This window comes from Rhinatrema bivittatum, chromosome 4 (assembly GCF_901001135.1).
Source record: "Rhinatrema bivittatum chromosome 4, aRhiBiv1.1, whole genome shotgun sequence".
Lineage (NCBI taxonomy): Eukaryota > Metazoa > Chordata > Amphibia > Gymnophiona > Rhinatrematidae > Rhinatrema > Rhinatrema bivittatum.
The window spans coordinates 243830584-243845836 of record NC_042618.1 but is presented as its reverse complement, the minus strand read 5'-3'; the positions used below and the strand labels follow the sequence as shown (position 1 = coordinate 243845836).

General features: G+C 41.9%; 1 protein-coding gene across 4 annotated transcripts in view; it reads left to right on the top strand.

Annotated features, from left to right (window-relative positions):
- Positions 1–15253, top strand: part of LOC115090621 (potassium voltage-gated channel subfamily KQT member 1-like) — a 408883-nt gene that overhangs the window by 6787 nt on the left and 386843 nt on the right. Inside the window, exon 1 of one of the 4 annotated variants that reach the window (XM_029599981.1) lies at positions 14875–15100. The exons of the other annotated variants lie outside the window; for them this stretch is intronic. The gene's annotated coding sequence lies outside the window, so the exon portion shown is untranslated. Of the gene's footprint in view, positions 1–14874; positions 15101–15253 lie in introns of those variants that run through there. 4 annotated transcript variants of the gene reach the window in all.

Genomic DNA, 15253 nt, shown 5'->3' with positions numbered 1-15253 from the left:
GAGTCAGGATCTCTGGATGAGGGAATGAGAGGGACCTGAGGAAAAACTGTTGCACCATTCCTCTCACTGTGAAGCCAGCAGCTCAGCGCTTCTCCTTCCCAAGTGTTTCAAATTATAGATTAGCTGTTTGGACTGTGCAAGTGAGAGGACTTTATGGTAGGAGGAGGAAGAGGTCAAAAGTGCCCAGTGCTGCTTTCCTGCCAGTTGGTCTGCAGGGACTGGGTTGGAAGATGAGGGGAAATATTTTTGTGAATTATTCACCACTTTGGGGGCTCCTTATGGACTGGGGATGAAAAATATCTACAGTTCTTGCATGCAATCCACATTGAAGTGCCTGAAAGGTGAAATATACATCAAATCAAATAAATACTGATTTTTCTCCCATTTTTTATTTATTATAATAAATATTGATAAATTCCGGAGGGTAATAAAATAGAAACTGAAAAAAAGGTCTTCCTATTTTGTTTCATTACATTTTCAAAGCAAAACGATTGAAAATCTGACAAAATTTTGTTTTCCACGTTTCATTTTGAAAAAAATCATTCATTGGGCTTAAGGCTGGGGACTTTCCTAGGGATAGGCAGAGGCTCAAAGCAGGGCTGCTCCCTATGCTTAGGCCTGACACCAGAGAATCAGCCAAGACCCAGCAAACCGTCAGGAAATTCCCCCCCCCCCCCCCCCCCCACTTACAGCATCCATTGTGGTTCCGACACCTTGGCCCAATGCTGGGGCCAGGCCTGGTCCTGACGTCAAGGTCTTGGCTTAGGTCCAGGCCCAGAGATCAGAAACCAGACTGTGCAAGTCCTTTTTCTTCTTGTTTTCTTAAGAACATAAGAACATGCCATAATGGGTCAGACCAAGGGTCCATCAAGTCCAGCATCCTGTTTCCAACAGTGGCCAATCCAGGCCATAAGAACCTGGCAAGTACCCAAAAACTGTCTATTCCATGTTACCGTTGCTAGTAATAGCAGTGGTTATTTCTAAGTCAACTTAATTAATAGCAGGTAATGGACTTCTCCTCCAAGAACTTATACAATCCTTTTTTAAAGACAGCTATACTAACTGCACTAACCACATCCTCTGGCAACAAATTCCAGAGTTTAATTGTGCGTTGAGTGAAAAAGAACTTTCTCTGATTAGTTCTAAATGTGTCACATGCTTACTTCATGGAATGTCCCCTAGTCTTTCTATTATCCGAAAGAGAAAATATCCGATTCACATCTACCCATTCTAGACCTCTCATGATTTTAAACACCTCTATGATATCCCCCATCAGCCGTCTCTTCTCCAAGCTGAAAAGTCCTAATTCTTTAGTCTTTCCTCATAGGGGAGCTGTTCCATTCCCCTTATCATTTTGGTCGCCCTTCTCTTACCTTCTCCATCGCAATTATATCTTTTTTGAGATGCGGCGACCAGAAATGTACACAGTATTCAAGGTGCGGTCTCACCATGGAGCTATACAGAGGCATTATGACATTTTCCGTTTTATTCACCATAACCTTTCTAATAATTCCCAGCATTCTGTTTGCTTTTTTGACTGCCGCAGCAACTGAACTGACGATTTCAATGTGTTATCCACTATGACGCCTAGATCTCTTTCTTGGGTAGTAGCACCTAATATGGAACCTAACACTGTGTTAACTATAGCGTGGGTTATTTTTCCCTATATGCATCACCTTGCACTTGTCCACATTAAATTTCATCTGCCATTTTGATGCCCAATTTTCCAGTCTTACAAGGTCTTCCTGCAATCTATCACAATCTGCTTGTGATTTAACTACTCTGAACAATTTTGTATCGTGCAAATTTGATTACCTCACTCGTCGTATTTCTTTCCAGATCATTTATAAATATATTGAAAAGTAAGGGTCCCAATACAGATCCCTGAGGTATTCCACTGCCCACTCCCTTCCACTGAGAAAATTGTCGATTTAATCCTACTCTCTGTTTCCTGTCTTTTAGCCATATTATATTATATTAAATTATATTGTCCACTGGGGATGTGCTGGAGTAATTTAACTCTAGCGCCTTCCTCCTCAGTGGAGGGCGACAATTTGATATATATGAGCCTTTGTTCACACATCTATATTTTCAAAGTGAAATCATTATTGGTGTTTGTTTGTGTTATTCTTACACTTTGGGGATTCATAGTATTGAATATTGTTAGATAAAAAAGAGGGAGAAAGAGGGATGTAATATTATTACCTTTGTATAGATCACTGAAGAGACCCCATTCTGAGTACTGTGTGAAATTCTAGAGGCACCACTTTGAAAGGGATGTTGATAAGGTGGAGGCACTTGAAAGGAAAGCCAAGAAATTAATGCATAGCCCACACTACAAGTAATGCATTCAGCTAAAGGAGCTAAAATGTATTCTCATAAAAAGAAGGGAAGATATGATACAAACTTTCAAGTACTTGGCTTCAATAAGGTACCAGAAGGTAGCATTTTCCACAGCATGAAAAGTTCAAGGACAAGGCATCCTCATGAATGGGAGAGGAAGGAGGTTCAAATGGAATGTGAGAAAATAGATTTTCAGCGGGAAAGTGCTAGACACCTGGAGCAAACTTCCAATGGAGAGGTTAGGAACTAGCACAGTCAGAATTCAAGTATGCATGGAACAGTCAGAAAGGAAGCTTACTAGCAGGAGAGAGAGGCCAGGATTTATCAAAACGGTGGTCTGTTGTGAAGATTTGATGACCTACGGAGAGAGGAAACTCACCCCAAGATGAGATATCTTGGGGTGAATTTCCTCACTTCGAAGGTCATCAAATCTTCACAACAGACCACTCTTCTGTTCGTACGTCTCACGTTGAATGTCAAAATGGCCCCTAACCCCCTACACTAATACCTAAACCTCACCTGGAGTTACTAGGTGGCCCTCCCATAGGGATACAAATACCTATCTAGGGAGAGGGCATTATGTCTAGTCAGTCTCTCTCCCTCTCCTACTAAAACAGGCCTTTCAGGAGACATCGCGAAAACGCCTTAGCACATTTTGATAAATGACCCCCATAGACTGTAACCTTTTTGGGGGGGAATTGTGATGATTCCAAAGAGCCATAAAAGAATTTCTTTACTTGGGCTAGCTCTTCTGTTTTTTCCCCAATTATTCTTTCTCCCTGGGGGTTCTTTCTATGGGGTTGAAGGATAACCTTCTTGGCCTAGGCAAGGGAAACATCGTGGGGTAGATTTTCAAATCTACGCACGGGCATTCATGTGCGCACGCTACCCGGCGCGCACATATGGACACCCGATTTTATAACATGCGCACGCATGTTATATAATTGGGGGTCGGCGTGTGCAAGGGGTGCACACTAGTGCATCTTGCGCACACAGATGCCTGCAGCCTTCCTCCGTTCCCGTCCCCCTGTTCTAACCTTCCCACACCTTCCACTAACCTTTCCATCCCCTAGCCCTACTCTAACCCCTCCGACCTCTGTCTGTCTTTATGCGCAATCCTCCAGTATAGCAGCAAATGGCCCGGCGCGCGTAACCCCCCCTACGTGCGTAAATCCTCTGGCTTTTTTAAATCCGGCCTTGTGTGTGTGTGTGTTAGTCTTGCTGTGTGGGACAGGTACCTGGACTAAACAGGCAGGACTTGCTGGATGGGTATCCAAAATAATATTTACTGATATTGATTGGAGGAAAATCAAAACGTAAATAAAATACCCAACTACATCCAGATTCCTTGTCTTTGATGCAGTACAAGCTTAAATGATGTATCCCTCTATGGAAATGTCCCTTTTTACTGAAACTTGGACCTTGTAATCCATCCATGATGTGGAATGAATGTCTAACCCAAGGGGCTGGGAGATGCTAACCAGGGAGGGTGTCCCTTTTCCCAAACAGTGCCTGACTCCAGAAGGGACTCCCGATCTTCACCTGCCTGTGACCCAAGGTGGAAACTCTCTGGTTGGGGGGGTCTCCTGGTGTTCTTCTCCAAACTCATCTTTGAAAAAATAGCTCTTTCATTGGGTAAGGAGAAGGGGCAGAAAAAACACCTTCCCTCCCACAAAATAGAAAAAAAAGAACCCCAAAAAGGATTTCACTTGCTGGGCAGTGCAGTCTCTGCTTGATGGGTTGAAGGGGTGTACAGGCCTTTCCTGCACCTCTGGAGAGAGGTTTACAGCTTCCCAGAAGGTGCAGGTCAAACCACCTAAAATCCTCACATTCAGTCTAGGAAAAATTACAGAAATCACGGTTTCCCTCCAGCCTTTCACCAGGAACTAGCAGGGCAGTGTCTCTCCCTTTTGCTAAGCTGAGGGCCTAACTCTGGAAAGCACACTGAAACATCCTTCCTTCTTGAAATCTAAACAACGACTCCTGGGGGAGTTCTACGCAAAAAAAATTTAAAATTCTGCGCACAAAAACTTAAAATTCTGCATGCTTTATATTGGTCAAAATAACACAACAGTCTTTAAGTAATCACATTTTAAATTAATACTGAAAAAAGTTATTACTTAAAGATGCAGAATTTTAAATATTTTGAGCTGAATTTCCCTAGAAATTCACTTTAAGAGTGTCCCTTCCACTCGCTTTCCCTACTCCACTGGTCACTTTGCCCTCTCAGGCCCCAACTCCTCCACCTGCCAGTATCTCTCCCTTCCACCTCAAGGCTCAACCCCTTCCACTCTATTGCCAGTCCCCGAGTTTGACCCCATTTTCAGTACTGCCCCTCAGATAGGCTCCCTCTGTCCCTCCCTCTCTCACATACATGCTCCCTCTCTCTAGTACACACACCCTCATACAGGCTCCCTCACTCTCTCTCACACACCCATCTCCTCATACTGGGTCCCTCTCTCTTGCATACACACCCACACAAGCTCCCTTTCTCTCTCACACATACATCCTCACATAGGCTACCTATGTCTCTCTCTCATGCACCCCTTCACACAGGCTCTGTCTCACATATACACAATCCCTTCACACAGGCTAGCACCCTCATACACACTATCCCTTTTTCATAAACACAAGGTCCAAATATCTCTCTCTCTCTCTCTCTCTCACACACACACTCCTTCACAATCTCCTCATATAGGCTCCCTCTCTCTGGCACCCACACTCGAGCATCCCCCCCCCTTGTTCTCTCACCTCCCATGCTCTCTCTCTCAATGCTCTCCCTGCTCTCTCACCACCTCCTTCCCTACACCCTCTCCCCTTTCTCATACCCTCTTCCTCTCCTCTCTCTCACACACACACACTCACTCACTCACTCTCACTGGAGCCTTTATCTTCACCACGAGTGGAGTGCGTCCCGTGGCACATGGGGGCCTTCATCTTCATGTGCTCCATGGCATGCCGCAGTCTCCTCTGTCATTTTCTGTGCAGAATTTGGCAATTCTGTGCAGGGGGGTCATTCTGCGCAAATTCTGTGCAAATTCCGCAGTAGCGCAAAATTCCCCCAGGACTAGCCCAGGTAAAGGATAGGACTTCCTAACCCCCCCTAAATAGCTGCTCTTTAGCACCAACTCTTAAAACCCTGCTGACTAGCCCTGATTTTTTTACTTTATTACTTACACATCATCCATGGCAGAAGTTACGTGGCAGGGGACCCCGGTGCGCACTTGTGTGTGTAGGTATTTAAGCGCTGGTTTCATTCATAAATCCAGGTACACCCATACCCCACGCCACACCCTTTTTAAAAAAAAATTTGTGCGCATGTGCGGGTGCCTTTTAAAATCTGCGCGGCTTGCACCTGCCCAACTTATGTGTGTATTTCCTGCCTTTGATGCACGTAGGGCTTTTAAAACTTGCCTTTATTTGTTTCTGAGAGTTAAATGAAACTGTATCTGGCCCACTAACTGGTGTCACCATATAGTAGATGGATATGCTGCTTCCAGATCATCACGTCCAAATCCATTTAACCTGAGCAGTAGACATAGAACTTGTGATTAAATTTGGGTCTTCCCCATAGGCTGATGTAGCACCAACCATTGCATCAGTTTGGCCTCATATTTCCTGCAATTAGTAATTCTAGAACATAGTATGTCTAGAATCCTTAAATTGCAAAGGTACTATTCTACTGTGTATTTATAGAAATGATTGATTGATCTTGTCATTCTAACTAGAAGTCACAATCGGCTTAATTTCTTCTTTCGTTTATGGGGTAATGCTAGAAGGCTGCCTTTGTTTTTCAGAGAGCCAGGAATGTGACAAGTTACGACCTGCAGGTGTTAGATGTTATGTTATGGTTCTTATTTCATGATGTTGGTGTGGGTTACTTTGTAGGTAGAGCTGAGAAAATTCATATTTAATTGTGATGCCTAATGCAAACATTTTAAAGTTGCTTACCTTAATTATTTTTTCTTATGTGATGTATTGCAGTCTTCAGGCACAGTTTGTATGTAAAAAATTAAACACAGGTAAACATTTATTCATAACAGTACATTTGAAATGTCATGCATTAAGTAACTTACAAACCTACAAACATGCTAGTTTTTTCTTTAAAAAATTTTTTGAAACCTAGAATAGAGAAGGGCTTCCCAAACTTGCCCTGAGGACTCCACAGCCAGTCAAGTTTTCAAGATATACACAATAAATATGCAGGAAATAAATTTGTACATGTTGGGGCCAATGTAATCAGTTTCTACTGTATGCAGATTAATACCTTGTATATTCATTATGCATATCCTGAAAACTTAGAGTCTCTAGAACAGGTTTGGAAACCCTGATGTTAATTCTAATTTTTTTTAAATATTCTATGATAAAATGAAGAATGGTGCTTAGCTATATTTTTTTTTATTGTGATCAACTGCAGCTCAGATGTATTTAACTTTAGTATAAAATAGATTGTGATGTCATCAAATTTTTAAAGAAGATCTGTTGTTTAATGCAAGGGAAATGAAGAAAATACATTTTCCATTCATTATAGTTAAATATTCACAAGTGTGTTAATAGTGATTTTTATGAGTTGGTACATAAAACTGGCAGAAATTCTGCATATGAAATGCTTTGTACTTTTAAACTCCATTGAAATGATTTGTAGATTAGGTATACATCAAAGATGGTGGCAAAGGAATAATCATCAACAAAAAAGTTTGGGGTTTTTTTGCAGCTAATTTTGTTGTTCCTGGAAAATGAAAATAACAACTCAACCTGGGGCAATATTCATCATCAAAATACAGTGCATTCAGAAAGTATCCAGACCCCTTCACTTTTTCCACTTTTTCCGCGTAAATCCGCCCGGATTTATGCGAGCAGGGCCTTGCGCGCCTATTTTCCATAGTCCGCCGGTGCGCGCAGAGCCCCGGGACGCGCGTAGGTCTCGGGGTTTTTGGAAGGGGGCGTGTCGGGGGCGGAATCAGATGATGCGGCGATTTGGGGGCGGGGCACGGTGTTTCGGGGGCGGGACCGGGGGCATGGCGCCGGCCCGGGGGTGTGGTCCAGGCCTTCGGACCAGCCCCCGGGTCGGAGCACGGCGCGCCAGCAGTCTGCTGGCGCGCGTAGATTCTTCTCGCAGGCGTAAATCTACGGACAATTTGGCAGTGCAATAATAATGGGAGATTTCAATTACCACACAAGACACTGGTGCAGGATAAATGTTAAATCACCATTCTGAGGTATACTTTAATAGATCCAAAATCAAGGAATAGCAATGTTCATACTGGCAACTCCATGAATACAAATTCAAGCATGTAAAGAGGTCACTGGTCGTCTCTAGCGCTGACAGACCTTTTACACAGTTCACTGCGCTTTACTTATAAGCGCGGAAAGAATTTACGGGATAGACTAGTGCACTCTTCCTCACATGTTGCACTGCCCGACAGGCAGGGTATACACGGCCCGTGTGGGCACTGCACTATGTGCAGCCACACTGAACAAATGGTTGGTTTTACACATCCCACCACTGGGCGGTTATTCAAATTTCGTTCGGCTTCTGACTGTCTCACGAAAGGCGTAGTTTACATTGTAAAGTGCCCCTGTCCTCTACGTAGGCAAAACTACACGGATGTTAAAAACCCGTATGATAGAACATTGTTCGAATATTCGCCTACATAGAGTAGATGAGCCCTTGGTTTCTCATTGGATTGAATGCGGCCATTCTATCTCTGACCTCAGCTTCACGGTCATTGAGGTGGTCGCGCGCCCTCCCCGGGGTGGCGACTTCCCAGTGATCCTTGGGCGCCGGGAGCAGAGATGGATCTTTACATTAAATACAGTGGTACCTCAGGGTCTCAACAGAGAAATTGAATGGAACCTCTTTTATTAGGTTGTCATGGGGTTATGCCGGGACGGATCCGCTGATACCTGCTACCTTTGACAGCTCTCGCGAGAGTTGCCGCGTTCGCGCCCTTTCCTATGTTTAAATAGCTCACACCTGTGAGAGCCTGCGCGCTCCGGGTATCTGTTTAGAGGTATGTACATGTTTGATACGGTTTTTACCCATGTAGCCAAGAGCTACGAGAAACCAAGAGCTAAGAGAAACAGATAAGTATGAGAGAAAAAAACGTGTGAAGCTTGCTGGGCAGACTGGATGGGCCGTTTGGTCTTCTTCTGCCGTCATTTCTATGTTTCTATGTTTCTATGTTTCTTACTTAGATTTGTTTTTACACTCTAGATTCGACTGTACCCTTGGTCCCCCCCGACGCAGCCTAGCGAAACACGGGTCCGTAAAAAAAGGGGGACCTCTTTACATGCTTGAATTTGTATTCATGGAGTTGCCAGTATGAACATTGCTATTCTTTGATTTTGGATCTATTAAAGTATACCTCAGAATGGTGATTTAACATTTATCCTGCACCAGTGTCTTGTGTGACTTGCTTATGTGCAAGGTTGTTGCTGCTTCTTCTGCATCTAGATTTCAATTACCCCAATATTGACTGGGTAAATGTAACATCAGGACTTGCTAGAGACATAAAGTTCCTGGATGTAATAAATGACTGCTTCATGGAGCAATTGGTTCAGGAACCTACAAGAGAGGGAGCTATTTTAGATTTAATTCTTAGTGGAACGCAAGATTTGGTGAAAGAAGTAACGGTGGTGGGGCCACTTGGCAACAGTGATCATAACATGATCAAATTTAAACTAATAACTGGAAGGGGGACAATAAGTAAATCTGCAGCTCTAACACTAAATTTTAAAAAGGGAAACTTTGATAAAATGAGGAAAATAGTTAGAAAAAAACTGAAAGGTGCAGCTGCAAAGGTTAAAAGTGTTCAACAGGCTTGGACATTGTTTAAAAATACAATCCTAGAGGCGCAGTCCATATGTATTCCGCGCATTAAGAAAGGTGGAAGGAAGGCAAAACGATGACCGTCATGGTTAAAAGGTGAGGTGAAAGAGGCTATTTCAGCCAAAAAAAACATCCTTCAAAAATTGGAAGAAGGATCCATCTGAAGAAAATAGGATAAAACATAAGCATTGTCAAGGTAAGTGTAAAACATTGATAAGACAGGCGAAGAGAGAATTTGAAATGAAGTTGGCCATAGAGGCAAAAACTCATAATAAAAACTTTTTAAAATATATCCAAAGCAAGAAACCTGTGAGGGAGTCGGTTGGACCATTAGATGACAGAGGGGTTAAAGGGGCTCTTAGGGAAGATAAGGCCATTGCAGAAAGACTAAATGAATTCTTTGCTTCCGTGTTTACTAATGAGGATGTTGGGGAGATACCAGTTCCGGAGATGCTTTTCAGGGGTGATGACTCAGACGAACTGAACGAAATCACTGTGAACCTGGAAGATGTAGTAGGCCAGATTGACAAACTAAAGAGTAGCAAATCACCTGGACCGGATGGTATGCATCCTAGGGTTCTGAAGAAACTAAAAAATGAAATTTGTGATCTATTAGTTAAAATTTGTAACCTATCATTAAAATCATCCATTGTACCTGAAGACTGGAGGGTGGCCAATGTAACCCCAATATTTAAAAAAGGCTCCAGGGGCGATCCGGGTAATTATAGACCAGTGAGCCTGATTTCAGTGCCGGGAAAAATAGTGGAAACTATTCTCAAGATCAAAATTGTAGAGCATATAGAAAGACATGATTTAATGGGACACAGTCAACATGGATTTACCCAAGGGAAGTCTTGCCTAACAAATCTGCTTCATTTTTTTGAAGGGGTTAATAAACATGTGGATAAAGGTGAACCGGTAGATGTAGTGTATTTGGATTTTCAGAAGGCGTTTGACAAAGTCACTCATGAGAGGCTTCTACGAAAACTAAAAAGTCATGGGATAGGAGGCGATGTCCTTTCGTGGATTACAAACTGTTTAGAAGACAGGAAACAGAGAGTAGGATTAAATGGTCAATATTCTCAGTGGAAAAGGGTAAACAATGGAGTACCTCAGGGATCTGTATTGGGACCGGTGCTTTTCAATATATATATAAATGATCTGGAAAGGAATACGACGAGTGAGGTTATCAAATTTGCGGATGATACAAAATTATTCAGAGTAGTTAAATCACAGGCAGACTGTGATACATTACAGGAGGACCTTGCAAGACTGGAAGATTGGGCATCCAAATGGCAGATGAAATTAAATGTGGCCAAGTGCAAGGTGTTACACATAGGGAAAAATAACCTTTGCTGTAGTTACACGATGTTAGGTTCCATATTAGGAGCTACCACCCAGGAAAAAGATCTAGGCATCATAGTGGATAATACTTTAAAATCGTCGGCTCAGTGTGCTGCAGCAATCAAAAAGCAAATAGAATGTTAGGAATTATTAGGAAGGGAATGGTTAATAGAACGGAAAATGTCATAATGCCTCTGTATCGCTCCATGGTGAGACCGCACCTTGAATACTGTGTACAATTCTGGTCGCCGCATCACAAAAAAGATATAGTTGCGATGGAGAAGGTACAGAGAAGGGCAACCACAATGATAAAGGGGATGGAACAGCTCCCCTATGAGGAGAGGCTGAAGAGGTTAGGGCTGTTCAGCTTGGAGAAGAGACGGCTGAGGGGGGATATGATAGAGGTCTTTAAGATCATGAGAGGTCTTGAACGAGTAGATGTGACTCGGTTATTTACACTTTCGAATAATAGAAGGACTAGGGGGCATTCCATGAAGTTAGCAAGTAACACATCAGAGAAAATTCTTTTTCACTCAACGCACAATAAAGCTCTGGAATTTGTTGCCAGAGGATGTGATTAGTGCCGTTAGTGTAGCTGGGTTCAAAAAAGGTTTGGATAAGTTCTTGGAGGAGAAGTCCATTAATGGCTATTAATCAATTTTACTTAGGGAATAGCCACTGCTAGTGATTGCATCTGTAGCATGGGATCTTCTTAGTGTTTGGGTAATTGCCAGGTTCTTGTGGCCTGGTTTTTGGCCTCTGTTGGAAACAGGATGCTGGGCTTGATGGACCCTTGGTCTGTCCCAGCATGGCAATTTCTTATGTTCTTATGTCCTTATCTCAATCTGCTTGTGATTTCACTACTCTGAATAATTTTGTATTGTCTGCAAATCTGATTACCTCACGTGTCATATTCCTTTCCAGATCATTTATAAATATATTGAAAAGGTCCAGTCCAAGTACAGATCCCTGAGGCATGCCACTGTTTACCCTTATTCACTGAGAAAATTGACCATTTAATCCTACTCTCTGTTTCTTGTCTTTTTTTAACCAGTTTGTAATCCAAGAAAGGGCATTGCCTCCTATCCCATGACTTTTTAGTTTTCTTAGAAGCCTCTCATGAGTGACTTTGTCAAATGCCTTCTGAAAACCCAAATACACTACATCTACCGGTTCACCTTTATCCACATGTTTATTAACCCCTTCAAAAAAATGAAGCAGATTTGTGAGGCAAGGCTTCCCTTGGGTAAATCCATGTTGACTGTGTTCCATTAAACCATGGGTTTGTATAAGCTGAGTGATTTTGAACTTTAGAATAGTTTCCACTATTTTTCCCATCACTGAAGTCAAGCTGATCGGTCTATAGTTTCCTGGATCACCCCTGGAGCCCTTTTCAAATATTGGGTTTACATTGGCCACACTCTAGTGTTCAGATACAATGGATGATTTTAATGATAGTTTACAAATGTTAAGTAACAGATCTGAAATTTCATTTTTTTGTTCCTTTAGAACTCTGGCAGGCATACCATCCAGACCAAGTGATTTGCTACGCTTTAGTTTGTCAATCTGCTCTACTACGTCTTCCAGTTTCACAGTGATTTGGTTCAGTTCATCTGACTCATCACCATTGAAAACCATCTCTGGAACTAGTATCTCCCCAAGATCCTAAAATAGCCTCTCTCACCTCACCTTTTAACCATGCCAGTAATTGTTTTGCCTTCTGTCCACCTTTCTTAATGCGTGGAATACATCTGGACTGTGCTTCTAAGATGGTATTTTTAAACAATGGTTCTCCTTTGCAGCTGCTCCTTTCATTTTTTTCTATTTTTCTCATTTTATCAAAGTTTCCCTTTTGAAAATGTAGTGTTAGAGCTGTAGCTTTACATATTATCCTCTGTCCAGTCATTAGTTCAAATTTGATCATGTTACGATCACTATTGCGGTGGTGATCCCACCACAGTTACCTCTCACCAAATCCTGTGTTAAACTAAGAATTATATCTAAAATAGCTCCCTCTGTCATCGGTTCCTGAACCAGTTGCTCCAAGAAGCAGTCGTTTATTCCATCCAGAAACGTTACATCTCTATCATGTCCTGATGTTACATTTACCCAATCAGTACTGGGGTAATTGAAATCTTCCATTATTACTGCACTGACAAATTGGTTAGCTTCTCTGATTTCTCTTAGGATTTCATCCTCCATCTCATCATTCTGGCCAGGTGGATGGTAGATACTTCTATCACTATACTCTTACCCAACACACATGAGATTTCTACCCATATAAATTCTACTGTGCATTAATGGCCGGATTTCAAGAGGGCCATGCACGTAAATAACTGGTGTTACGTGCATGGCTGGACCTTGAGTGCGCTGCATGCATTTTCGGAAGGGGCCCAGCCATGCCTGCTATCCCTGTTACGTGCTGAAGTGCCGGGCCTCTCAAAAGGGGTAGGGGGTGGGCTGGGACAGTGCCATTAGATGCTGTCCTGGGGAAGCACGCGCTGGCATCCAGCTGGCATGTGGAAAATACTTCTGCTCCAGAGGGAGTAGTAAGTAGTGAAAAAAAATTTTGGGGTAGCTAGGTAGGGGTTAGGAGTCAGGGTAGAGAGGAGAAAGGGTAGGAAGGGGGGTAAGGAACTGTTTAAAAAAAAAAAAAAAAAAAAAAAGCCGATCACGTTGCCGAGCGTAATTTGAAAATCCCCCCTCCCCCAGTGTGTGCAAGTTGCGGGCCGCCCGCCATGCACATGCAGATGTTAAAATACAGCATGCATGTGCACGCGGCCATTGTATTTTATAACATGCACGTGGCGACACGCGCATATGTTATAAAATCAGCGCATCCATGTGTGCATACCGGGAACCATGTGTGTTGGTCTTAAAATCAACCCCTTAGTCTCTTGTATGATCTTTATCCTGTTGGACTCTAATCCCTTCCGGACATAAAGCGTCACACCCCTACCAAGTTGATCCTCCTTTCATTGCGCTATAATTTGTACCCTGATATGGCACTGTCCCATTGGTTATCCTCCTTCCACCAGGTTTCTGAGATGCCAATTATGTCTATCTCATCATTCACTGCTATACATTCTAATTCTCCCATCTTACTTCTTAGACTTCTGGCATTAGCATACAGACATTTCAAAGTGTGTGTTTTGTTTGTATTAACAACCTGCTTTTCAGTTGATAGGCATAATTTGTAATTCTTTAGCTCAGGTGATTCTTTACTTATAGGTACATGGACCTCTTTTTGCTTTTTTTGGAAACTCTGTTAGGGTGCCCTAACTCTCATTTGTATCCTTTGAAGATAACTTCCTCCAAACCATGCATTATTCAGTCTCACTTAGATGGGATGGTTTCAAATGGCCTTTCCCTCTGCTTCTAGAGAAGGATTTTTCACTTTTAGGGATTCTCTTATATAAGCTGCCAAAAACAAATTCATAATTGTTTCATTAAAACTGGTTGTTTTTGACCAAGTAATGTTTAGATCTTCCTGGCTAAGTATTGCTAGTTTTTATCTCATTCACCTGACATTCAGAAATCAAAAGTTTATATTTTGAAAATGTAGACTTTTGAGATAGCATATCTCACATGATAATAGAAATGATATTATAGAACAATAGTTAATGTAGAGTTAATTATCTTTTACCAAAAAGATACAGTAATAGATATCAAGATTTACCAAATTTCAGTTATCTAAAGAAAAAAAATGTAGGTAATTTCTTGAAGGAAAAAAAAGTATTTGTCAGATACCTCAAGAAGATATTCAGGTGCCTAGTAGATATGCTGTTAATTCTTTCCATGGAACCAACTCCTTGGTTGAGAGCATTATTTCCTCTGAAAACCTGTTTCTTCTTGTGTCTTCTTTATACCTTTGTCATTTAAATATCTCATTCTCTTCCCACCGTGTTTTTCCTTTCATCTAGGTATGCATATTTAAATCTGCAAGTCTTATATTATATGACTTTTGTTGCAGACCCCATTTTGGTAACCTTTCTCTGGACCAGCTCCAGCCTATCTATATCCTTTTGGAGGAATGGCATCTGAACTGGACACAGTATCCTAGCTGATGTCTTATTGATGACATGTACAGAGATATTATCACCTTTTTTTCTGTTGGTTATGTCTCTCCATATGTACCTTCCATACTTCTGGCTTTGGTCACCACTTTATCACTCTGTTCCCTAACTTGGTATCATCAGATTCTATCACCCCATAGTCTCTCTCCTGGCCAGTTCACATCAGCTTCTCAGCTTTACCGCTTCATGTATTGCTACTTGATAGCTTCTCATTCTGTTTACTCCCTCAAGGGTGTCCACTCTATTATAGATCTAAATGTCATCTGCAAAAGGAGAAAATCAACAAAGCTATGATCATGAAAACCAGAGTTTGATTTAAAAGCATCCTCAAAAAATGGGCTTATAGACTGAATTGAATATGGACAGCGAGACAGCATGCTGTACTACCTCAGGAAGTCTATTCCAGTCTCACTATTCAGCATGGAAGAAAGTACAGAATTGGCAACTGGCAATGGAGGAGAATACCACAGATAAGTGAAGTTGACGTGTAAGGTTGTGAGGAGAGGTAAGAGAGGAGAAGTCATGTATTCTTGTAGGTCAATGTATATCTGCCTTTCCAGAGAAACTGCTCAAGGCTTAAGAATTAATCTTATAAGAATTTAAAGTTGAAGATAATATGGCCTAAAACAGCACAGGTATATTGGGGAATATTTAGGAT